Source organism: Sciurus carolinensis, chromosome 7 (genome assembly GCF_902686445.1).
Source record: "Sciurus carolinensis chromosome 7, mSciCar1.2, whole genome shotgun sequence".
Taxonomy (NCBI): domain Eukaryota; kingdom Metazoa; phylum Chordata; class Mammalia; order Rodentia; family Sciuridae; genus Sciurus; species Sciurus carolinensis.
The window spans coordinates 12,253,079-12,280,269 of NC_062219.1; the positions used below are offsets into that span (position 1 = coordinate 12,253,079).

The following is a 27,191-nucleotide window of genomic DNA, read 5'->3' on the forward strand; positions in this document are numbered from 1 at the left end:
TGAAGTAGGCCGCAATCCTATTATCAAAGGAGAGAACTAAATAGTACTTTACACCTAAAATTAATTCTGCTGGTAATACTGAGACTACAGTATCACAGTTATCAAAACTGTTATAAAAATATCTTTTTTGAAAATATTGCCAGTATACCCTAAAAGTTTCCAAAGGCACCAATTAAAGAAAAAGTATAGAGTTAAACTTAAAATGCTTTGAAACTTTCCAAATACTAAGTGGCCTACTTTCTCATGAGTATTTTGCTTTCTTGTTTTCAAAACAATAAAATTTTGGTTTTCTCTTTTAAGTTTCAAAGGTTATCAAAAATTATCCACAAGTTTATTAAAAACCTGCAACAGTGGGAAAATAGTTTCTCTGATTGTTCCCATTTGCTTTCTTTTTAACCAAGCCTAATAGATCTAATTAAGGATTGGTGTATTAGTTGGTTTTTGCACAGAAGAGAACAGATTAAATGTGGCGTTCTTTTTCCAGAAATGTACTTATTGCTAAAATAAGAGTAACAGATTAGGAAAAATGACAGCATTTCTATTAATCGTAACAGATTAGGAAAAATGACAGCATTTCTATTAATGGTAAGTAGGACTTAGAGATTTCTATAACAAAACTGTCTTTTCATTTCTATTTGTTAACTGGTCAGTCCCTGCTATCCGCCATGTGAGGCACTGTGGGGTCAGCAGGGTTAATAAGACCCTATCCATTTCTATGCAAGTAATTATAAAGACTCATTTTAAACAACTTATTCTTAAGACATGGGGTTGTCAATAAAACAATCTAAGATTTTCACACAATCTGTGTCAACCCTGTGCAACATTATCTGCAGCCACTGGGGGCCTGCTTCTGAGTACTTGCAAGGATCTCTTCTCACTTTTTGCGGGGGATGGGAAGAGACAGGGAGATTTGCCTTCTGGTTCAGGGACTGTCCACAGGAACAACTGAAGCTGTTAATTACCAACACAGCACTCTCCTCCCTCTGATGACAGGAGCACCACACGCCTAGCATGGCAAACCCAAGGACTTCTCGGTAGGGAAGTGCGAGGGGAATTAGTGAAACCCCACACAGAGTCCCGCACTGCTGTGCCCCTGGGTCTCTGCTCTACTCAGCCCACAGGATGACACGTCCCTCACCTGAGGGAAACATCAGACACCACAAAGGCAATTTTCTACAAGTCAGCTCTAGTTCCCTGCAAGAACTCATGGCTTTTAAAATTATAAGCATTAAATCAAGAAATCTATGTAAATACTAAAACCTTGACAGGACTCTAAAATAACATGTTTAAAACTCTGCCAAAAATGCATACAATAGAGGGGGGAAACAATAGAGGGGAGGAAATCACTGAAATGCTCCTAAGAGAAGAACATTATGCAAGCCAAGGAGTTGAATATCATGCATTTAAAAAGCATTAAAAAGATGACAGGCTTTATGAACCATCTAGAAGGATATATGAGGAACTGACAGCAGGGATCCTCTGCAGGGGAAAGGCTGGCTGGCTAGCTAGGAACTTTTCTACTTCACACCCTTGAACTGTTTATAACAAACAAATCATTTTTAAAAAAGAAACACAAAAATATGCAATAAATCATTTTGAATTACAAGAGCTATGCTGTGGACAAGAGAAAAACATAGGTCAGTGTGGGAGACTTTCACAAAAGTAGCCAATTTGTAAAAATTTTGGCAAAACAATATTGTTTTTGTTTCTTTGTCTGTTTGTTTTGTTTTTTTTAAGGTATCGGGGATTGAACCCAGGGGCACTTTATCAAGAAGAGCTCCGTCCACGGTCCTATTTATATTTTGACAGGGTCTTAATAAGTTGTTGAGGGTGGCCTTAAACTTGAGGTCCTCCTGAGCCACTGGCATTACAGAAATGCACCACTCTGCCTGGTTCAGATGAATTAATTATATTCATTTGTCAAAACAAACTGTCAGTTAAAAAAAGATGATGATGACTGATAGGGTAAAAAGCCAGTTATTACTAAAAGGAAATAACTCTTTTCATGAAGGTTCCTCAGTGGAGGAATATTAAGTCATTTATAAAATATCTTCTATTTCCTGTTATTCTCACAAATTTTCTTGTTTGCTTAATTCAAAGCATCACCTCACTGGACACGGTGGTGCATGCCTGTAATCCCAGCTGCTCAGGAGGTTGAGACTGGAGGATTGCGAGTTCAAAGCCAGCCTCAGCAATGGTGAGGTGCTAAGTAACTCAGTGAGACCTGTTCTAAATAAAATACAAAATAGGGCTGGGGATGTGGCTCAGTGTTAAGGTGCCCCTGAGTTCACTCCCCAGTACCAAAAAAAAAAAAGAGAGATAGAACAACCACAATTCAGAAACATTAGACACTGCTTTAAAACGTAGCCTTAAGGCTCCAAAATGCTGCAACGACAGATTGGTTGTTCTCTACTTTGTGAAAGTGTTGTTCAAACAGTAGCAGCAGCAGCAGCAGCAGCAGCAATGAGGTAGTCCAGTATGAAATTCCACAATGTGAATTTTCCATTTAGCAGCTCAACTGGACTGAAGCAATGGGGAAGGACACAAGCCAGAGCAGAGCTGTGGCCACACAATGCCTGGGGCACAGCTGGAGAGCAGAGGTCTGGGATGGCCTTTAATCTGCACCTGTGAACTCCTGGTCACTCCGTGGCTGTTCGATTCAGGGAGGTGCAGCTTTGCTCTGTGTAAGAATGTGCATGCGAGACAGTGAGGGCACAAAAGGGATGGCTAAAAAAAAATTCCCTGAAAGGTGCCCAGGGTAAACTGATTTAAAAACCAATAGAAGATCATGTATATCTAAAAAGAATAAATAAAAAATAAGATAAAGTGGAAAAAAATCAATAGAAGCAGCAAAGGAAAGCAAACCACTTATTTTATAGCATTGCCTGACTCTGCCAGAGTATCTTAGATTACATTTTTTTTTTTTTTTTTTGCGGTGCTGGGGATTGAACCCAGGGCCTTGTGCTTGCAAGGCAAACACTACCAACTGAGCTATCTCCCCAGCCCCTAGATTACATTCTGACTTTGCTATGTCTGTGTATGAATGTACAAGTTACATGAACATCTATGCATTTAAAGGGGGCAAGACAAACCTTGCACTGAGTCCCAACTGACCTTAACCATCAACTCTTAACAGCACTGACAACAATTTCACATTCAGAAGTTTTTGTGACTGTCATTTTTCTTATCAATTTCCTTGTCCACTTTTAAAGATCTATCATCTTGGGAAACTAAAACTGCAAACATCTCTCATCTGGCAAAGCTAATCATCATATGATCTATAAAACTGCCTCCATGCATGTATGAGTCAAAACTCTGTCCCAGTTAAATCATTAGGAGTGGCAAAATTCTGCTAAAGATCACAACATGAAGCAAATGTTAATAACACTCCAAACTCAGTCCTTTAAACTGAAATTTAACACAAATCTAGCTGGTGCTATGGTGTGGTCCCAGTTACGTGGGAGGCTGAGGCAGGAGGATTGTTTGAACCTCAGAGTTTGGGGCCAGTCTGAGCAACACAGCAACACCTTGTCTTTGAGTGTGTGTGTGGGGGTGTCTTAAAATTTACAGTATATTCTACAGAAAGGCATCTAATACACATAAATAGTACAATGAGGTGACAGTTTTGAAGGTATGAGGGTTTATCCTTTAAAAGGGTTCAAAATAACATGTTCAGCTAAAAGCTTTCATGCTTGACCAAATGGAGACATCTTCATTTCTCAGTTTTATGGCAGACTCCAGATGTCCCACTTTAATAACCAACAGCACAATTCAATCTTACAGCAGATTTAAAAATCAAATGATTTCTGGAAAACCGCTAAATGAAAACTGACTTTTGCTGTGGCTAATGACTTGATTTTTCACTTGGCAGTAATGCTGCTGTGTCAGCAGCATTTTCTCTTTGATGGCTAATAGAAATTTCAAAATCCTCCTTTCTACTTGGAAGCATATAAAATAGGTCTTATATGGCAGAGGCTCTTAATACTATTTTCCTTGATGGGATCTGCCTGGCCCCTTGTTTCTCATTTAAACACACAACTAAGGTGCAAACAAAAAAGCTGTATTGTCAACATCAAACTAACTGCACTACATAGTTAGATGTATGATCAATCTGCATTATGATGGGGTGGGTACAGATAGTGTTCCTGTTATCTACAAAGTGCCTTTTCCTTTCTTTAAAAGAAAACAAGAGTGAAAAACATTCCACATTAAAAACCAACACAGGAGAGAGGCTGGGGCTGTGGCTCAGTGGTAGAGCCCTTGCCGAGCACGCGTGAGGTACTGGGTTTGACTCTCAGCACCACATAAAAATGAATAAATAAAGGTATTGTGTCCAGCTACAACTAAAAAAAAAATTTTTTTTTAAAAGTCAACTTAGGAGACACACAGAACAAAGGGGAGCTGATGCCAGACGGCACTTCTGCATCTCATCTGCCCAAGGCAGAGGGCGCCACTTCCATCTCTTAAACAGCTCGTGGGCGTCACAGAAGGTGGGCGTTACAGAAGGTGAAGTAAGGAACTGCCACCCTGCTTCCTTGCAGACTAGAGGTTCTAGTTCAAGGACTTTGTATGGACACATTAGAAAGAAAGAGTTTTTCAATGTTACCAAGAAACCAGAATGAAAAGGAGCACACTACATTATATGCTGTAGCCTCGGGAATAAATATTTCTAGGTTCTACTCCTAACTCCAACTCAAATGAACATATAGAAATCCATTGTTCTATTAAGTATCTAGGGGCTGGGGAGATAGCTCAGCTGGTAGAGTGCTTGCCTCGCAAGCACAAGGCCCTGAGTTCAATCCCCAGTACCACAAAAAAAAAAAAAAGTAAAAAAAGGCAAGTAAGTATCTAATTTGCCTGTTAGTCAAATAAGCAATAAAATGGTAATAAGTTGAATTTACTCACAATTACACTAACCAAAGGCCAATAAGCCAAAGGGAACAAGTGTAACAAAAAGGCAGTGCCCACATGAGTGATGGAACTTCTACCTGGAGAAGTAAATCATCCTGAGGATCCCTGTCCTATCCCATCCCACCCCTGCACACTTCCAAAACAGGTCAGCTTTACTCACTCATCTCACTTAAAAAAAATAAATAAATAAATTATTTATTGTTATTATTTTGGGTGGTTTTTTAACTGGGGATGGAACCTGGAGCTTTGCGAATGCGAAGCGGATGCTTCAACACTGAGCTGCATCCCAGTGTTTAAAATTTTTGTTGTTGTTGTTGTAGATGGACACAATACCTTTGTTTTATTTATTTTATACAGTGCTGAGAATCAAACCCAGGCCCTCACATTTGCTCTACCACCGAGCTACAACCCAGCCCTCATCTCACTTTGAGACAGGTTTCTTTCACCTTTTTTTTTTTATTGTAAACAAATGGGATACATATTTTTTCTCTGTTTGTACATGGAGTAAAGGCATACCATTTGTGTAATCATAAATTTACATAGGGTAATGTTGTTTGATTCATTCTGTTGTTTTTTCCCTTCCCCCCACCCCTCCCACCCCTCTTTTCCCTCTATACAGTCCTTCCTCCCTCCATTCTTGCCCCTCTCCCTAATCCTAACCCTAACCCTAACCGTCTTCCACCTTCTTTTTCTGGTGGTACTGGGGGTTGAGCACAGAGGCATTCTACCACTGAGCTACATCCTCAGCCACTCCCACCCCTAATGTGAAACTGGATCTCATTAAGGTGTTCATGCCAGCCTTGAACTCGGAATCTCCTGCCTAAGCATCCTGAGCTGCTGGGATTACAAAGTCCGCAACTGCACCCAACTGAAATGGTGTTTCGGAATTGGAATTCTTGTTTTAACTTTTTCCTTTCTGAGGTTGATCAAATTATAAGAATTTAAAGATACAGATTCAGTGGTCATTTTAACACTCACGGAAGGAATCTAATTACTGCAGGGGAGTCTTAAGGAAGCAGTCCAACAGGTAGATTAGAAATCATTCAACTCCAGGAACAGGTAGAACAGTGACATTCTCAAAAGGAATTTGATGAGATCTGACAGATGAAACATAGCACTGCAGGCTGAGCTGCTACCTACGCTCACAATGTTCAACGCATCAAAGGGGGAATCATTTGCTGTGCTGTACAAGAATTGCTTGCACTGTTAGAAACAGTACAAAACTGGCCCCAAGCACCACTAAATTATTTGTTCTTTTGGCTTCCATTTGAAAATAAGAGGCCATGTATGATATGGGTTACTAGGAAATGTTCCTCTAAAAAGGAAATTAATACATGGGAAATGAGTCTTAAGAAATCTCCTGACTGGAATGACAATACTATGCATTAGTTCCTGAATGAATGTTCTCAAACTTCAGCATAAAATACCAGGGACTGCTTGTTAAAGATGCAGGGTTCTCCACCTGCTCCCAAAGTTTTTAGATCACTTGTCTTTTGACTGAGGTTATCCTGCATTTTAAACAAATCTTCTGGGTATTTTAATAGAGGCTATCCATGCTCCACACTTTGAGAAACACTTATCTTAAAGATGTGTGCTACTGTATGGGTGGCTTCTCACACTTTCCACGTTCAAAAGTGTGAACTCCCTGCCATTTCATCAGTAATGAAACTATGCCAAGGAAAGGTCTTAATTTTTTAAAAAGTCACTTATTTGAGGCTCTGTGAGCTTCTTTTTAAAGATTATCCACTAATTCACTAACTCAAGGAATAACAGCTGTCAAGCATCTAACAAAGAGGACTAGGACAATGAAGAGGGAAGAAAAATGGTGGGAAAGGGAACAACCTACTTGTAATTCTGCCTAGGCCCGGCCTTAGGGGTCATAAAAGCTTCTGGCGCTTAAGACTCTGTCTGACCCAGTCTCAACCCATCAAGCATACATCACTTACTGCTGAAGTGACTGCTATATCCCAATGAACACTATAAAATAAACAAATACCTAAGTAACCATCACACATCAGAATGTGTCCTGGGCACTGGGACTGCACTTAGCGAACTTTGTCCTTGATCAGCTCTCATATAAGCTTCTGAAACAAAAACTATTCATCTTCTTCCTGCCACCAGCATTCTGAGGCTCTACAGGACCTCTTTACGGTGACTCTGAAAGGTGATCAGAGCATTTTCTAGTTGTTACTGACCCTCACATTACAAATTAATCCATTAATTTACAGTGTGATGTTTGCTTCCTATGTGCCCTATTCAGTATCTGGTAGACAGAAACATTGGATGTCAGTTGAAAACATGTTTATTTTAAAAGCCTCAAACTGAAGATACATATAAACTGCCATCATTAGAGATTTTTTCATCTCTCTGATTATCTTTTCCTGAATAAAAGGGATGGGACTATAAATAGCAAGTAAAGATTTTCCAAGGATGAATGACTCTTCACAAGATGTGACATTTGTTTTTAAAGACTGTTGCAAAATACACAACATGAAATCTACCATTTTAATGGCAATTATTTTTACGTTAAGAAAATCCTGGAACTACTATTATAATATTGACTAAAACAGGGAATCCTCTCCTGCAACAAAATAAAACTGCTATAGTTAACACCTGAATTCAGAGCCTATTGCTAGTAAATACCTTTTTTACATTATAAACATTCTACTGCTGGCAAACCTCACTAAAATAAGCTAGTAATGGCTAAATCACTTGTATTTCAGATAGTGAAATAAAACAAATATTATACCTTCCTACTTTTTCTGTATTGTCTTCTTAAAGTTCACAAATGATTCCTGGTATATGAAGCAGCTCATCTTTATAAAGACAGCTTATAATATTCCAGGTATCTATAAAGTGCTTTACACGCATTACTGTTTTTTTCTTACGGAGGTATTAATTCATATATCATAAAATTCATCCTTTTCAAATATGTAATTCAGTAGTTTTAAGTATATTCACAAAGTTGCACAACCATCACCACTACCTGACTTCAGGACCTCATGAGCTTAGTCAAAATTGCCTATTAATAATTATCATGTTTATGTGTCTGCATGAAGTGGTAATGCAGATGTACATGCAAGCTGTAGCGAGACACACCTAACTGAATACTGACTGCATTTGGAAAATACAAGCTGAGTTGCTCAAACCACAAAGTGGCAAATATGATGGAGACTGAAGAAGAAAGAGGTATGAAAGCAGTCTGCTAGATGTATGTTTCTCGTAATCAAACACTGTTATTTTTAATCCAAAATAATGTATAAAAGATGTGTCTAAAATGCTATTGAAAACTTTACTGAGTTGTATTTGGAAAAATCCTCCGATATTTTAATGTCTCAAAATGCAAATTAATTAACAAACCAGAGTTTAATTTATAAAAATGGATCAAAACTGTTGAGCATTAAGACTCCTTACTGGGAAATAACCAGAGGTAATAAGCTTTTGAAGAAATAATATGGGGGAGCATTTTCAATCATAAAATTGCTACAGCAAATAGCCCACTTTCTGGGTTCTACGCTATCAGCAGTCACTATTCCAATAGCACCACAACATGTAACTTTCTGGAAATCTGTATCTGGGCTGTCCAACATTCCAGCCAACATTCCAGTTAAAAGTGGTGATGGAGCATTTCAATGTGGCCAGTGTAAATGAGGAACTGAACTTTGAACTTATGTGGATGTAAGTAGTTATACTTGATCAAGGGGCTACCTTATCAGACAATACAAATATTGAATGACAAAAAATACCACACACTTGACCATATCATTAATGTTCTGGAAATCTTAAAAAGCACCAGGAGATGGTTAAGGGGAGACAACAGGAGAAAAGGAACTTCCAAAGAAAACTAAATTGACCTCCAAGACTTTTGAGATGTTCCCCTCAAATCCATGCTCTGGGGCTATGAGGACAGAATGGGGGAAGACAGAAGAAAGACTCCTTTTAGTTACACAGAAAACTGCCTGATTATCAGTGGCAGCCAATATGTACTAGAAAGTCTGTTTTTTATAGTGAACTATCTGTTCATGTACATGGTGAACTAAGTACTGAACATGTTTTTTTTTTTGGGGGGGGCGTAAAATATTAAACTCAGGGGTGCTTTACCACTGAGCCACATCCCCAATTCCTAGCTCTTTTTAATTTTGAGACAGGGTCCCCCTAAGTTGCTTAGGGCCTCACTAAATTGAACTCTTGATCCTCCTGGGATTACAGGGTATATCACCAAGCCTGGTTGAACATACGTTTTTATTTTCTGCTCAAAACAACCCTTCCAGATAAAGATTCCCTCATCTATCTCTCCACAGAGGAGGATCTTGAGACTTAGGGAGTGAATTTGCTGAAACAAAGATGCATCTTCTAACTTAAATCCACCAACCAGTATTCTTTCTTCTGGATAGAGCCCGAAGATCCTTCTCTTACAGCAATTCACACATTACACAGAGTTGCAGAGATGTAGTTTACTAGCTGTCCCCACCAAAAGCTACACTCTTGAAGGAAGGGACTGTGTCCTATCAATATTCTATCTCTCCTAGCCACCTGGTATCACCAATGGTTATGAATAGTACCTATCAAGGCACCTGAAATACATACACTCTTCAGGGAGGACCTGTTGAATTTAGTATGAATCTGCTTCCATTCCAACATCTACGTCATCACACTTTCTCCAACCTGGACATCTCAAGCATCTATATTTTAGATTTAGAATCAAGCTCAAAGTTTAATGTTTACAGTTTTATATATAGCTTCTAAGAATCTGGAAATAAAATTGGAACTCTATGTCTGATCAAAATATTTAACTTCAAGTTGTTTACTTCTGGCCTATACTTTTAAAAAATCAAATGTCCCATAACTTTTGGAAATATCTTAATAGAAACTTCAGTACTATGATATTACAGAAAAGATGTTCTCTATAAAGCACTTACCCAAGACACCTACACCTCTTAATGTCCTTGAGCCGAGGCAAGGTGCTCATAGCAACTTAATGAAGCCTCAGTACTTTCCAATCTTTTCATCTTATTTATCAATGGCATTTACTTTCAGTTTTCATGCTTTATTAAACTGTATTTACCATCAGTATCTACTAGTCAAAGGGAGGCAGAGAAGAGAGCCACCAAAAATCAGCCAAGGCCAAAATAGCCTAGGAAGTTATTCCCAGTTCAAATACACAGGCTTCCACCTCAAGACATAATGAAATCTGATCTATAGGCAAAATAAAAACATTCACATGAGAAACGTTCTTTTACAAATACTGTCAGAATGATATTAAATAGAACTCTTCAACACGCGAAGAGGATGTCTAATTAAAAAACGATCTAGCCATGCACGGTGGCACACACCTATAAGCCCAGCAGTTCAGTTCAAGGCCAGCCTGGGTAACTTAGTGAGAGCCTGTCTCAAAATATTAAATAAAAAGGCCTTAAGATGTACCTCAATGGTAGAGCACCTCTGGGCTCCATCTCTAGTACCAAAGCAAACAAAAACAAAACAAAATAAAAACCCAACCTGATTCATCTCCTGCCCTTGCCAGAGTGAGGGTGACCTAGGGTTTCTGCCAATGGTTATCTTAGGAGAAATATGATTAAAACTACATACCTTTACTAAATTTACCCTGACTTTTATGTTTTGCTTCTCTTGCCATTAAGCATTATTTGCTTATTTTAAAATCTTTACAAATATCAAATATACAGTTTTGAACCTAAGAAAATCTGATGTTGGGTGAAAAAGAAATGAACTAAAGCGCTGTTTTTCAAATTTTGTCATGGTATGAACCACCAGGATCTATAAAAATGCAGACCCTGCTTCCGAAAGTCTGGGAGGGAGCCTGAAGTTCTGATTTTCTACGAAGCTTCTAAGGGATGCTGAAGTCGTTGGTTCAAGGATTTCTGTAGCATGGAACTAATTTTTCTAGATCTCGGTGTTTTGTTCTGTTTTTGTAATTCAAAAAGATGTTTTTCTCCCCCAAATTTTTAAATGTGTGTTATGATTCAGGTACTTCACTAGGAACACACAATCTGGTTTCTGCTCTCAACTGGTTTAAAAAAAAAAAAAGTAAACACAGCAGCAAGCAATTGCACTGTAACTGCAAAGGACTGTAATTAAGATGTGCAGTGAGAAGAAAAGGGCAGGGAGATAAATGGAAGTCTACACAGAGGAGACCAGGACAACATTTCGGGCAAAAGATGAGCAGCAAAGCATTCTGAGAAATAGTTAAATAATATCAAACTGCTGAAACACCTGGTGTTTATGGGAGATGAGACACACACATTAGAATGAGTCCAGCATGCCAGACTTAGAGTCTGGACTTTATTTGGGAAGTTATCACACCAGTGAAGGACTCTTGGTAGGTAAGTGTATTCAAATGTGTATGACAACATTAATCATAGTAACAGCTAACATCTGTGTATTTATATGCCAGGAACTGTTTCAAGTGATTTACGTTTTTTACCTACTTAGTCCAACATGTTCAATAACACTGAGAACTATAAGGCACCAGAAAGACCGGCTCTCAATTCCAACCCAGGCAGTACAGCTTCAAGGGCCATACCTCCAAGGAACATTCTGGAAAAAAGCCTCTGATGAGCACTGTAGAAGCTGCTTTCATCAGTGTTGAGTCTGGAAGAACCGTCAAGTAAAGAAATACTGAAAGACCGAGTGAAGGCCAGGGCAATGGAAAAGAGACTTTAAGTTATGTTTATAGAGGGGAAAAAAAAAATCTAAGAAATTTGTTGCTGAGGGATATTATGGATGCAAGAGAGAGTAACTTCCTAATTTCTAGCTTGGGAGATGAAAAAAATATGGGTGTCAAGCAGTGAGACCAAGGCAAAGGACATTTTGGGCAGGAATTCTGGAGAGGACATACGGGGATTAAGTTTGAGATGCTTATGGACTATCCATACAGAAACCTTTGTAGGGGATCAGGTAGATCTGGGCGTCAATGGTGTGGCCACTGGGATGCCAGTGTGGGTGAACGCATGGAACCTGATGGGAAGTTGTGGGATTCAATGAAGGGGGTGGAGATGGACAGGCTCAGGAACACAGGAGAGAGGTCTGTACGAAGATGACGTTGTCACTGCCATTAAGTGCTGCTGGGTTAATGATGAAGAGAAGCAGGGGAAAGGGCTGCTGGATTTGGTTAAGAGATCACCAGCGACTAGACAGAGCAGTGTCAGTGGGCTGGTAAGGTCAGCACTGACCCCAGTGCATGAGGAATGAAGAAACGGAAATGCACTGAAATGTTTTCCCTGAAGATCTTGCTATAGGAATAAAGAGACCAACAGCTAGGAAACAACAAAGGATCCAAAGAAAAGTCCTATTTTTTGTGTGTGAGAGACTCGAGCACATTATTAGGAAAACAACATCAGTAAAGAGGAAAAGGTAAAAGATACAGGAAGGAGAAAAATGTTTGATTGAAGCGGTGTCCTGAGTGAAACAGGACAGTAAGACAGAGAGAAACCAGCTGTGGACCTAGGCAGCAAGGTGTCTCAGCCTCAGCACTGCTGACAAGGAGACAGAAGGCTCTGTCATGGGGTGCACTACAGGATCTAGATGCCAGCTACACTCAACCTCACCTGACAACCAAGAATTCTCCAAGCTGTGAATGTCCCTGGGGAAGAAGGGGCAACTGTCCCTTGGGAGAAGAAAGAGGCCACGCTCATCCTTGGTCATGGACCACTGGAAGCCAGGAGGGGTCATCAAAGTACTTGTAGTTACTAGCTGTACCATGAGAAAAGGAAGCCAGGCCCTCTGCTGAGCGCTGAGGAAGGCTGTATGCCTGTGTTAAGTGGAAAGCTTCACAAAGCTTTTATGGGGAATGAGAAAGGCACCTGCCTAGTGAAAGCAAAAGTGGGCACCAGAAATACTTTCCCTTCTAGACTTAAAAGCAAGTGTACTTCCCTTGCTCCAAAGCAGTGCAGAAGAAACTTGAGTCTAAGAACGCATGTAAGAGCCAAGCAACACCCAGCGGTACACGCCTGTAATCCCAGCAGCTCAGGAGGCTGACACAGGAGGATTGAGAGTTCAAAGCCAGCCTCAGCAACTCAGTGTGCCCTAATCAACTCAGTGAACCCTGTCTCTAAATGAAACACACACACACACACACACACACACACACACACACACACACAGACTGGGGGTGTGGCTAAGTGGTTAAGTGCCCCTGTGTTCAATCCCCAGTACCAAAAATTTTTTTAAATTTAAAAAATAAAATAAAATAAAAAGAAAGGATTAATGAACCTTTATCAAAATATTCTTTCCAACAATTTATGGTATAGAGTCACCTTGAAAAAGCACTAAAAAGACCCAACTTTTTCTTTGCGAGAACAAATTTTAACAATGAAAACTGAATTTATCTTTTTTTTTTTTCTTTTTTAACCTGAGTACACAACTTTACCACAATTTTGTAAGGAAGGCTGTTACATTTTACTTATCTCAAATCCTATCCATTATAATCAACATTTTAATTTTTATCATAAGACAAAAAAGTAAGTTGATATTTTAGATTAGGTACCACTTTTCATGTACTACTGAGTAAGAGTCTACATTAATGTTTGTGTTCAATATACAGAAAATTTTAGTATTATACCTTGGGTTCTGAAAGTTTGATTATTGTACATGGTCAGAAATGATAGGAAGATGCTGTTATAACTAGCTATAATTTTTTGATATCTTTTGTCTTCTTAAAAATATGTTTTAAAAGTCTTGCACTTTCCTAAGAAGGCTAAATACGCCCTGACTCACCACAGTTTAAGCAGAGGCACTCATAAAAATGAGGAGACCAGATGTAAAACAACATTCCCACTGTTTATTACCAAATAAAGTGTCTTCAGAGAAATTAGCTCATTAAGGAAAAAAAAATACCTATTAAAAAATTATGTAACTTGGCCACACTCTTTTCTTTTTTACTGAATTCACAAACTTAATTGAAAAACCTCCAGCACAGCCAACAGACCCAAATTTGCATTTAGCAATATCTTCCCGAGAGATCAAACATACCTTAACATGAATATCACACCTAAATTTGCTAAAACAACAATCCTAAATATAAGAGGCAAAGATTCTCATCCGTGCTAATAAGTCTCAGAATAAGCATACGTTCAAGAGCATGACTTTCTTCCACTAGAAAGAAGCCACTCTTGGCTCTACAGGCATCTGCAGTTTGAAAGGAGTAGTGAAAGATTAGGGCTTGGAGGTTACCAATTCTCTTCCAAATAATGAAAAATCAAGTTAGATTCACTTCCAGATCTGCTATCTTTACTAGCTAGGGGACAAAAGAGTAGAAATTTCATACTCTTAAGAACCAATGTACAAACTCATCCAAATATATCTGACAATTCCAACTTGACCACCACACCTGAGGCCTCTAGAATGACACACAGTCCAAGGTAAAGGGTATTTTAGGAAAAGTTTTTACCCTAAACCTGACTATAAAATGATATCCAGGCCTACATCCCTGTGAGTAAACACTGGGGGCCAACAAGTTCACACAGTCATCAAGGCCATCAAAAGGCATTATGTCTCTAGTTCCCCAAAGGAAGTGAAAACTGCATATGACTTGTAAAAACTAAGGAGAACACAAATCAAGAAAGGGAATATACGTATAAAGAGCAGTCTAGGCATAATCAATTCACTTATAGTTGGCAGCTGGGTACGGTGGCACACACCTGTAATTCCAGCAGCTTGGGAGGCTGAGGCAGGAGAACTGAAGAGTTCAAAGCCAGCCTCAGCAAAAGAGAGGTGCTAAGCAACTCAGTGAGACCCTGTCTCTAAATAAAATATAAAATAGGGCTGGGAATGTGGCTCAATGGTCAAGTGCCACCAGTATCCCCTACAAAAAGCACCCAAAATAATTATAGTTAACAAATCTAAGGATTAAGTTACTGGTTAAAAAAAAATCCAACTCTGGATCTATTTATCATTAGAAGTTACTAAACCAATTTACTTTAGGGCCAAATAGTAAGCAAATCAGATTTCACTAGACCCATCAATTAATTCAAGAACCAGTTTTAGGCAAATTACAAGGTGGAGAATTTTTTGAGACCATTTTTACTTTACCTAATAGGAACAAAATGGATCAAAATCTTTGTGGTACTCAATATTAAAAAGTTGGCAAGGCCATATGCATTAATTTCCATGATTCTATTTGAATCACAGTTGACATTCATCGCTGGGTCCATTGTTTCCTAAACATGAAAGCCTAATGTAAAGTTTTACTGTCTGAGTTTAAAAAGAACCTGGATGTATTTAGGTGCTAAATAATGCTTTCTCTTTTCTTAAACAATCTTTACGTAAGTCTCCCACTAGTTTAATTTTCACTGGGAAGTAACACAAGTATACCATCTTAACATTCCAGTCTAGTTTTGAATTCTTTTTAAATCCTGACCCTTTAAATAATTTCTTCCTCCATAGTAGTGCAATGAAGATAAATTGCTCAACTTTTTTTAAAAAATAAGGTTTTATTTTAACATACAAAAGAAAAATCAACTAGCTTCAATGACTATGTATGAGTATGTTTCCAATAATAATTTAAAACAATTTTATCTATAGGGCTAAGGTCACTCTAAAGCAGATGGCAAAAGATGTAATCTATTTAACATTTCCACTATGAATTCTTTCCTCTAGAGATGGAAATAAGGCTAGAGTAATAATTAGGGCACCATGACATCTGTAAAATTAAGAGCTAACAAATATTACTGTATTTCTATTTTTAATACTTCAAAGAACTGAGGAACACACTCGAATATTTAATTACTTGACTTCATGTCAAGTGAAGGCCAAGAAGAATGACACTCTGGCGTTCCCAATGCAAAGCCAACATGCTACAATTCACACACCATCATCTAAGAACTAGAACCTGTACAGGACAAACTAAAAGGTCGCTGTAATAACTTGAGCGCATAGTTTTACATGGCAAAATGTTCCAGGACCAAGGATGAGTAACAGGTTCCAGATTTAATGCTAAACTGTGATTTACAGAGGTTGCCTGGAGAAACATGGAAGGCTCTGGGCGTAGGAGTGAAGAGTCCTGGGACTGATCCATGGTATCTGCCACAGTTGAGGGGTAAGGTACAAGTGCTTCTTGTGGGGGAGAAAATGTTGGCACACCTTCAAGTTTTTTCACTAAAACTGGAGTGTTGTAGCCAGGAAGGTAACAAATCCCAGTCCCATGTGTACTACAATGTCCACTCTCCCCAGGCTCCAGGTTCTTCCCATTGTGCAACTAGAGGAGAACAGCTCTCTAGCTTCAGCCTTCAAAGAATCTTAGTAAGAGATGAAAGCTGTAAGGTAAAAAGGATTTGGGAGAGCCAGAGAAAAAGGTATCAGGGACCCAACTGTTGTTACAGAGGAAAATTAACAGTGTTTTATTATACTGTGTTTGAAAAGCAGAAAGGTATGGAATGGTAACTACTGGGAAGGCCACTAATTCTCATTTCCTAGGAAAACCTGTAGCATAGGACCCAAGGGAGTCCTGGTCCGGAGCACCGAAAACATTTTCTTCCTGTGTTAACTCCAAACTCAATAAATTCCTGGAGTTAAAATTCCTTTTTTTGTTTTTTATTATCATCCCAAGAAGTCTTCTGTTCATACTTCACATGTGAAGTCAAATATATTATGTTCTCATCGATCAGTTCTATCCACACCAGCTCACTGAAATAAGTACTTCACTTTATATTCATCAGTTTGACAAAGACTTTAGAATAGTGGTTAATAATTCCTATTACCCTAGAGTATATCCATAAAATAGCCTTCTGCCAAAATAAATAAATAAATAAATAAATAAATAAATAAATAAATAAAAAGGTCAGGAAAAAAAAAAACAAAAGGTTCGTTCATGCTTGAACATAGACTATAAAATGGTCCAAGGCTAGAATCAGGCTCCACGTCTGTCCCCTGGGGCATGGCTCTCACCATCCTCATAGTTCTGACTTTGAGTCTCATACAGTCTCAATTAATGTCTCACCTCTGAACTAAATGGTCCAAAGAAAGAAGCTGAGGCAGCTGGGTACAGTGGCACAGGCCTATAAACTCAGTGACTTGGGAGCCTGAAGCACGAAGATACCAACTTCAAGGGCAACTTAGACTGCCTTCCAAATAAAAAAAGATAGGAAGCAGCTCAGTGGGAAGGAGCCCCTGGGTTCAATCCTCAGTATTAGAAGGAAGGAAGAAGGGGGAAAGGAAAGGAAAGAAGAATAGAAGCAAGCAAGCAAACTGAAGCTAATCCATAAAATGAACCCCAGTTCTGATGCTATTAAAAGCACTAGATAGCAATTGGGGGGAGAAGGTTAACTGGTGATTGAACCCAGAGGCGCTTTACCACTGAGTTACATTACATTACATCCCCAGGCCTTTTTATTGTTTGAAACAGGATCTTGCAGAGTTTATTAGGATCTTGCTAAGTTGCTAAAGCTAGCCTTAAATTTGTGATTCTTCTGCCTCAGACTCCCAAGTTGCTGGGGTAACAGGCATGTGCCACTGTGCCTGGCACTAGACAGTAATTTTAAAGACCACTGGTAGGTTATAATAAATCAGAAGATGAATCAATGCCTCAAAAATGATTTAAAACCAATGTTTTTACAACGTACTTATCAGTAATACTACTGCTTTGAAATTATTCTCGGTTCCTGTTTATTTTCCTTCTCTATGCTTAGTGCACATGTAGTCTTAATCTCTGGTTACTGGGGCATTTAGAGTCATTTATCTAATGAAAACTAAGTTGGCCCTGACTAGAAAATATCAGGCCTCAAAGTTCTAAGTCCTAACAAGTTTCAAAAACCCATGAAGAGAAAGAAAAGATACTGGTTCTTTATGACTCCTGTGAATACTCAAGGGATGACTGTAAAAAAAAAAAATGAAAAAAATCTACAAGGTTTGCTAAAGGCGTGTAATATGTGTGTACATATAAACACATTTCCAAATACGTTACATTGTAATATTAGAAACTATTTTAAAATGTTAAACTAAAAAGGTAAAGGGCCAAGAGAGAAACAAAGGTGTTCATTGAGCAATAGATCAGCATTTATCATGAAGAAAAATCAACCTGGCTCAACCACACCCAGCCAGAATAAATGCTGTGTGTGCCTGAGTGGGTATTTGACACCAACCAACCACAATCACTTTATCTACCAGACCAGCAATTTGAAGGTACAAAAAAGAAACGGGGAGTGTTCTAAACTATTTAGAACAAAACAAAAAACTACCTGAAAGGACTTAATAACTAATCACAAGTGTTGGTATCATTCAATCTTCTGGAAATAGAAATCATGATTCTGCAAGGCCTGGTTATACCACTAAAATCATTTCTATCTGATGTTTGGTGGTTTAGATAAGCACCTAGGCCAAGCTTGTCTACAACCTTTGGATCATTAGAACACTCAGTCAGACTCTGGCTGAGACTAAAAAGCTAGTCTTCATCCCCATGAATCTGTTTGCCAGTTCTGCCAAAGAAGATCCTCTACCAGGATGCTCTTAATCCATGAACATGCCCATTCATGAACTTTCTCTAACCATCACCCAAACAATTGTTTTGGGAATAAGGAGCCCTCTGAAAACTGATTCTAACTTAAGAAATTTCTCTCACTCTACACTGATTAAACTCCTCATCACTGATTTTCATTGCCCAGAGTATAAGATTTTGAATTATGAATTCTAAGCAGGTAAAATTATGCACTTAATTCTCTCCATAGTCCCCCATCTACAGCTTTAGTCCATAAAAACTTAAAATAACCAATGTAGCAAAGAAAGATTAGAGCTAGTTTTTTTTTTACTTTTTATATGTTGGTAGACCTTTATTTTATTCATTTATTTATATGTGGTACTGAGTACTGAACCCAGTGCCTCACACATGCCAGGCAAGTGCTTACCACTAAGTCACGACCCCAGCCCCTAGTAGCAGTTCTTTAAGGGACTGATCCATTTAAAATTTGGCTTTATATCTGAAGATAACAATTTTACATTATTCCCTCCTGCAGAGTTCAGCTTTTTTTTTTTTTTTTTTTTTTTTTTTTTTAAGCACTGATAAAATAATTAAAAGTACAGATAGTGATCACTGTTGTGGCATTTTGTGACTTCCAGTAGGGCCAAGATCTCTACTTTGGTTTCCCTAAACTGGCTACTACAAGTGACTATACTCTGGAATTAGAATAGATATAGTTAATATCCCTACTTTTTATAACAGTACAGATCTGTCAGCAGTAATTTCATTTCTTTCTCCCCAAAAGACATCTTTTCAAGATCTCAAATTCTGATAAATTCACTTTGGGACAAATTGGCTCTAAATATGCTTCTCAACATCTCTGTATGACAAGGGGAGGCAATAATAACACTTAAATGCTTTCTCTAAATCATTTAAAAGTGTTATTATTGGGAGAGTAGGCTGCCTGCCCACAGCTGTGTTGTTTAAAGGGCACGGAAAGCTTCGAAAACCTGAAGCTCTACCCATCCCCTCAACGCAGTTTGGGTTCTAATACTCAAAATTTGGACCTTAATTACTTGCAACTAATACAGGACACCGACTTGCTGTCCTCAAAGTCTGTATTGGTCACAGTAAACACCAATAGATGGTATTATGGGACACACTGTGCTTAGGTACAGCGGTCTTCTAATACACAGGAGAATTCTCAGTTCAAATTTCCATAAGTTATAGGGGTTATTAAAAGACACCTATTGAGGAAGAACACATGTAGCTTGGATTTCAGTCAGACACAAAGCAGTTTTTAACATGACTGAATAAAGATTTTGCTAGTTAATTCTATGAAAAAAGTAAAGAAATGTATAAAAGTTATATAGTACATAAAACAGTGAAAAATTTCTAATTTGGTAAATAAAAAACTCATCTGTAATAAGCCACAGAAATGGCAAAGTGATCCCTACATAACACGAGAGAGGGTATTTTAAAGAGCAGACAAAACTGAAATGCTAGTATGTTTTTGCTCTTGCTGCTATGGTCCTGGGGATTGAAAGCAGGGGCGCTCTACACTCGCCACGTGCCCAGCCTTTCATTGAGCCTGGACGCGAGCTTGAGATCCTTCTGCCTTGGCTTCCCAACCTGCTGAGATTACAGGCACATGTCACTGCACCAGGCCTGTCAGTTTGTTTCAAAAACACGACATACGGAAGTGAAAGGGAGGGACCCAACATGGCACATTTTCAGAGTAGCTGGACTTAACGAAGTCTTAGAAACATTCACCTTTAAGCTCCAGCATTTTTTCTTTTTCTTTTTTTGGTGGTGGTGCTGGGGGCTGAACCCAGGGCCTTGTGCTTATTGGGCAAGTACTCCAGCGCTGAGCTACGCCCATGGCGCATTGTTTAGTTTTTATAGAGTAATTCCCACTAACGAGACCTCCTTTATATATCGTGAATATTACTGGATTTCCTTTGCAAATTCCTTTAGTTCTAGTACTCAGAAAGAAAGAAAGACGTAAGGGCATCACAAATTCATCTGAAAAAAAAAAAAGGGCAGCGTTACCTCTTAGGTTTCATGGCTTATGTTTTATACTTTATGAACTTAGATTTGTTATTTTAACACCAAAACTAATTTAAAAATGAAGCCCTATAAAAGATGTAGTTATGTCATTCTAAAATGTGCCTCCTACTTCCACTGTGTGTGTTTGAAGAGGTTCAGATCAATTTATTCAGATCCTGAGATGGTTATACAATTAATTCACAGGCTATTATGGGTGGAATTGTGTCCCTTCAAAATATAAGTCCTAACTCCCAGTACCTCAGAATGTGTCTTTTATTTAGAAACAGGGTTGTTGCAGATACAGTTAGTTAACGAGGATGGGCTCTTAACCCAATATAACCGACAGCCTCTTAAGAAAATTTGGACACAGACGTGGAAAGATGAAGGAGGCAAGCAAAGGAAGACGGCCAAGTGACGCTGGAGGCAGATGCTGGAGTGATGCATCTGTAATACCAAGGTTGATTGACAGCTGCCAGAAGTTTGGAAGAGGCAAGGAAGAATTCTTCTCTACAGCCTTCAGAGAGAGCACGGCTCAGTTGACACCTTGATTTCGGATTCCTAAGTCTAGAACCGTGAGAGAATAAATTCCTGTTGTGTTAAGCTGCCCAATTCTTGGTGCTGAATAGCATTCCCAAGAAAGTAATCAAACAGAGCATATTTTAACATCTACCTTCCTGCGAGAGCATCGTGAGTAAAGCATAGCTTTGAGGTCAGCAAAACCTGGATCAGAGACCCTGTGCAAACCAAGAGCTGTGTGACCACGGACATCTCTGAGTTTGTTTCTTCATCTGTAAAGAAGAGACAGAAAAGCCTACCAAAGAGGTTTTCTGAAAAGAAAGAAATTATGCGGATTACCTGCTACAAAGAATTTTAAAATATTAGTCTCTCCACAAACCCTTATCTGTCGCAATGAGAATGCATTTTAATTTACAATCGTGGACTCCTGGGTTAGGAATTCATAAAGTAATATATTCAGAAAAAGGGCTACAATTAAAACATTATTAAATAAACTTTCTTAAAAACACTGTTCTAGATAGGCCGTCTATGTTTTTGCCACTGAAAAACACGAGTCCTTACCTTAGTCTAACAACAGTGCTGTAATCAATTCTACCCTCTACTATCTAACAGGCTGAGAGCAATCAACCACAGCAGGGAAGGTCTGTTCTTAAACAGCAGCTATCTTTTACACTTTCAAAATTATTTTAATACAAGTCTTCTGACTGTAAATAAAAAATGTTTTTAGACATGGAAGTATTTTTCCCTAATGAGTACACTTATTATCTAACATTTTATTTCATGTAACAAGCAAATAAACTTTGACAAGATTAATGGAAATATCAAGTTTACCCCACAAATTTAATAAGCAGATCCCCCTGAGGTGTGCATTAGGCAGTGACATGGCCACAATGTTCAGTCACTGGTTCAAGGACTCTGGAAAAAGTTATTAAAGGCCAGCACCAAGACATGCTTTGGATTATAACTTATATGAATCTAAGTTCAGTGACTTAAAGAAAAAGAAAACATAGAATCAAGTTATATATTCTAATAAGGTAAAATAACCGCAAATTATCCACTGCCATTCATATGAATTCAAGTGGCAGAAAATATCAATAATAAAAGCTACAGGTTAAAGGTAACTTCACACATTTAATTGAAGTCAATGAAGTACTCCTAAACTAGTTTTATGCACAAGAAAGCACTAAATTTTGGTTGTGTAGACAACGTATAAATGCTAAACTTCATAAAGCAGATGTCTAAACCACATTCTGAAATATAAGTTTGGAAGCAATCACTGGTTCTGCTTTACAAAGCATTCAAAGGGCAAAAGAAGGGCTTTGAATTTTTGTTTGATTTATGGGAAAGTGTTTTCAAAACGAAACCTTACTGAACATCAAAGCAACATAAACATGCCTCCAAAATAGTTACTGATAAAAGTTCAAAATATGATGGCATGGCATTAACATTAAAAAATAATGAAAGCAGAATCTAAAGTGATTATTTCATGATGGGAAAGAAAGATAACACGATGTACACGCATAACAATGAAAATAAAACTTCAGTGCTTAAATGCAGTCATAAATGTGTTAAGCCTAGTTGGGCTGTTTATGTTTTTCTGAGGAACTATCTGGCAAGCCTTGGCCAAACATCAGGCCCTAGTTTCTGAATATGGTACAACAGGGTTTCAATCTTTACTTGAATATTTACAAGTTATAAGACTTTCGGAAGTTATCTGTGATTTAAATTTCTCTTCAGTAAAATGATCTTAAAATAATAAGTACCACACAAGATGGACATGAGGATTCTTATAATTACCCCAGTTCCTGTCATATAGTATATGTTGATTCAATATTAGTTACTATTACCTTTACTAATAAAAATTGTGACCCTACAAACTAGCTATTAAGAAATAATGATTAGAGTTTGGTAACTTGTTCAAAGACACAGAGCAAACAATTGCTAAAGCCAGTTTTAAAAAACTCAATGACAAAAAAAGGCTTGTTATCTTAACTGTTTCAATACTGTTAATTTTTTTTTTTTTCTTTCTGTTCTCCTTAATTTTCTTCATCTGGTCATTTATAGAAGAGAAAATTAATTTTGTAAACTTAAGGTATTTAAATGCTCGAAATAACCTTAGAAATCATTTAGTAAAGGACCAGCAAACTATTTTCAATGCAATTAACAAATTAATTGATAGTCTTTGCCTAGAATAATTAATCAAAAAGGAGCATTGAGTGTTGCAACTAGGATTTGGAGGCTAATTCTGAGAAAAGCAGCAAAATAAAAGTGATAGGTGGGGGAAAGCGGAAACAAAGAGCATAGGAAAATCAAGAGCTACAATCAACATTCTGTATCCACAGGTCCCGCATTTGCAGATTCAATCAACCTCAGGTCAAACACACTTAAAAAGAAGCAAGTATCTACACTGAGTATGTATGAACTTTCTTTCCTGTCTTTAGTGACTAATCGATACAGTATAACAACTGAATGCACAGCATTTACATTGTGTTAGGTTTTAGAAGTCATGTAGGAAAAATTTCAAGTACATGGAAGGACGTGCAAAGATGAGTCCAAGTATTATGCCATTTTATATATAAGAGACTGGGGGCTTGCGATTTTGCTATCTAAAGGCATCGTATTGTCCTGGGATCAATTCCCCGTGAACACGAGAAAACTGTATATTCAGTAAACTATCTATTAAGTTCTGTGCAAAAGAACTCTCAATTTACTATCTGAAGCATCTAACATCTTTAAAACAATAAAAACTCCACTGGCACCTCTCTCTCTTTATATAGTACACAGGCGCACTCACATATGCAGTCTTTCGTTCCGTATCTTGAATAATCTTTATAACAACAAGGCAAAGTAATTCTAAGTGTCTACAAGGGATGAAGAGCCTGCTGGAAAAGGAGGGAATTAAATGGATGGGAAGAAAAACGAGCAAATCTTCCACACCACTGATGTGCATTAGTTTTTGATGTACAACTCACACTGAAGTAGTCCTTCTAATAACACTACTTCTTGGTCCCTGATAAATTTAACACTCACAATTCTGTCCGAAACTGACTTTTTCTTATAATCAGAGTATTTAATAACGTATCAAAACTTTATCTGAGGTATTTTATAAAACAGGTCCACCTGTGTCAAAAATACTTCCTACAAACCTTCTTACAAGCTTCCTTCCTCTTCTTGATATAGTAGTTCCTTAAATGTTTAAATTTTAACTATCTACAAGTGACCTGTCAGCATCAAATGCCACAATTTTAACTGTTAACACTAAAAATAATTCTATATAACCAAAATATTTTAATTTTTAAAAATCTTAAGAACCTTAAGTATATGGTATAATAAACATTTACTAATTTTAATATATCTAAAATGGCAGCATGTGGGGATTTTTTAAAAAAATACACCCTGAAAGGTGTGTATATGTATGTTACCGTAAGTCTGTGATAACTGGTCCCTGCCCAAGATTCAAAGAGTTCCACAAAGGACTCTTGTCATGCATTTCCCAGTTGAGAACCACAGAGAAAGCACACTTCAAACTGCTTTCAATGTGTGTGTTCTTATTTAAAGTATGACCCCTACATGCACCAAAAGAAGCAATTTTTTTTCTAGTTTCAGATGTTTTGTTGGATCAAAGTATCTTTTTTTTTGGTATTAAAATTACAACAACCAAATCGTTTTACTTCATAAGTGAAAAATAGATGCTTTATGTAAAACCACAGCAGGAACAATTAAGGAAACATAATTCTCTGTGCCTATGATTACTTAAGATAATTAAGGGGTTGGGGTTTTGGCTCAGTGGTAGGGCGATTGCCTCGCGCATGTGAGGCACTGAGTTCGATCCTCAACACCACATAAAAAATAAAGTATTGTGTCTACTTAGAAAAAAAAGAGATAATTCAGTGTTTTACTTTGCCTATCCTAAAAATACTTCTCCCTTCTGTAGTAGGCAAGTACAATATTTTAAAAAGAGAAAAATGTTATTATTTTTCGTTGAAAGTCAAAAGGCATTAGAACATTTTTAATATAGCACCCAATACTTTTTTAAATGAGGGCACACAAGGTATATCAAATTATTTTTAATTGAATATAAAATTTCCTGTTCATTCAAGGTTGTGCCCATCTAAAATACATAAGGTGAGAAAAACACCAAATATTCTTTACATTGCTTAATAGTGTGTACGTGTATGAAAGTTTAAGTGGGTAGGAAATTTACTCAAATTCATTAAACAACAGTAACAGTCATACATTCTCACTAAATTGAATGTCTATTTCAATAATAAATCTGATTTCTTTGACACCATGATTCTCTTTACACTTCATCTCTGAATTAGGGCTGTATTTTTACAATTACTGGCATGTCTTATCAGAAGCAATTTTTAGCACTTTTCCAAATTAAAAAAGTAACTTCTTTTTAAATGTAAAACCACTGCCCTCAAAAAGTTCTAAATGTGTGGTTCTATAAAATATAACCTTTTATATAGAAGTAAAAAATGGCAAATTTAATGAAGTGTCTAAATTTACAGTATAAGAGAACTGCTTCGGTAGGAATGAAATAGCTTAAATAATGAATAGATACTATAAAAAATCAGGTTACTTTTCAAGTTTTAAATGAATAATTTCATACTATCTTTTAATACTTTCAAAGAATTTCTCTACCTGATATTAAAACAAAATTAGGATAGGGCATTTACCCATAGTATGATGCAGATAAAGACAACATTGCTATTTCTATTGACAGTATTAAAGATCAAATACAGTATATACATTTATGCTAAAGTAGAGAAGCCCATATTTAATGAAATGTTTAGAAACATGAAAATATTTAAAAACTACTGATTTGGTTTATTAATACTGATAAAGTAACATCACTCTAACATGTCACATATTGAAATGCTAGTGGGGTTAGGGGTGTTGCTCAGTGGTAAAATGCATGCTTCACATGCACAAACCCTAGACTCATCCCCAGCACAGAACAAACCACCACTACATAATTCAGGGTCTGAAGTAGTTACTTCCTGCAGCACCTCAAACCATTCTTATTAAAGCAGCTATGTCACTCCTAACATTATTTCTAATTGTTAGCATTCTGGTGAAAGAATTGTGAGCAAAAGAAGTAGACCATAATTTCCTTCTAGCTATTTTAAAGAGCATTATCAAACATTTCCTGGGAGGATTTCAAGATACAGTACTGCCAACTGATTAGGTAACTTTCACCTTCAGAACCTCCAAACCAGTGCAACACTTGAACTTATTTTGTTTTCAAGTTCCCACATGGCGTTGCCACAGTGATGAAAAGCTTGGAATCCATAATCACTATGAAGTCTCACATTTTTCATTATTACTTAATTCAACTGAATGTCACTTAATTTTAATCATGGTAAATGCAAATAAAGTAGTTTAAAAGAAATTCCACTCATTATTATTTCCTTAAGGAAAAGGCCAATCTTTTCTGAACATTAACTTTACACCAATGTCGTAGTTCTTCCTCATAAGGAAATTATCTGAAACTAACTCCCAATTATTCACTGAATTACCATGGAAACAAAACAAAATAAACACTATTTAAAACATTTCTACTCTCACCTACTTTTCCAGAAAGTAAAATAAATAATGTACTATTTCTAGGCAGACGTAAGAGATTTTATTTTTGACCAGGAACTTTAAAGTTATCTGATAGCTGTCTAGATTATCAGAGGTAAGCAAAACCAATCCAATTTTAAATGGCTGGTGTGCTCTATCATTTCTGAAGGTTTGACAAACAGCTTAGGAATTTCTGATAAGCAAATGGTAGAGTTGTTGGAAATGCACAGGAAAGAAAATGACTATTCATAAAACCAAATGAAAGCCTTTCTTTAGAAACTAAAAATCATCGAAGGGTATTTTTATATGTACATACTGTATATGAAAAACCCAAAAGAAAACAAACAGCAAATAAATGAAACATAAAAGCAAAACCAAACAGGAAAACCAACCCCCAATTTTTCTCCTGTTCAGTTTACCTGGGAGGCTAATCCCAAAAGTATTACCCAGAGCCTGCCAAACACATGATGGACACTTTGTTCTTGGAACACAAGTTAGTATCTTAAAGTCCACCAACACCACTATACATTTTTTTAAAGTAATTCATGCCAGGCACATGAATTAAGAAGGTATTTAGTGCTACTATTAAACTATGCAGAATACCAAATACAGTGTGAAACAAAGCAAGGCAGGCATTTATGTGTAATAGGCCTCCAAGCTAAATCTGGATTCACACTTAGCTACGTTAAAAAAGAACTGCCAACCATCACTGTATTTCTTTATAATACTTCTTATTTTA

General features: G+C 37.3%; 1 protein-coding gene across 2 annotated transcripts in view; it reads right to left on the reverse strand.

Annotated features, from left to right (window-relative positions):
• Window positions 1-27,191, reverse strand: part of Scaf8 (SR-related CTD associated factor 8) — a 200,664-nt gene that overhangs the window by 83,685 nt on the left and 89,788 nt on the right. The window lies entirely within an intron of this gene.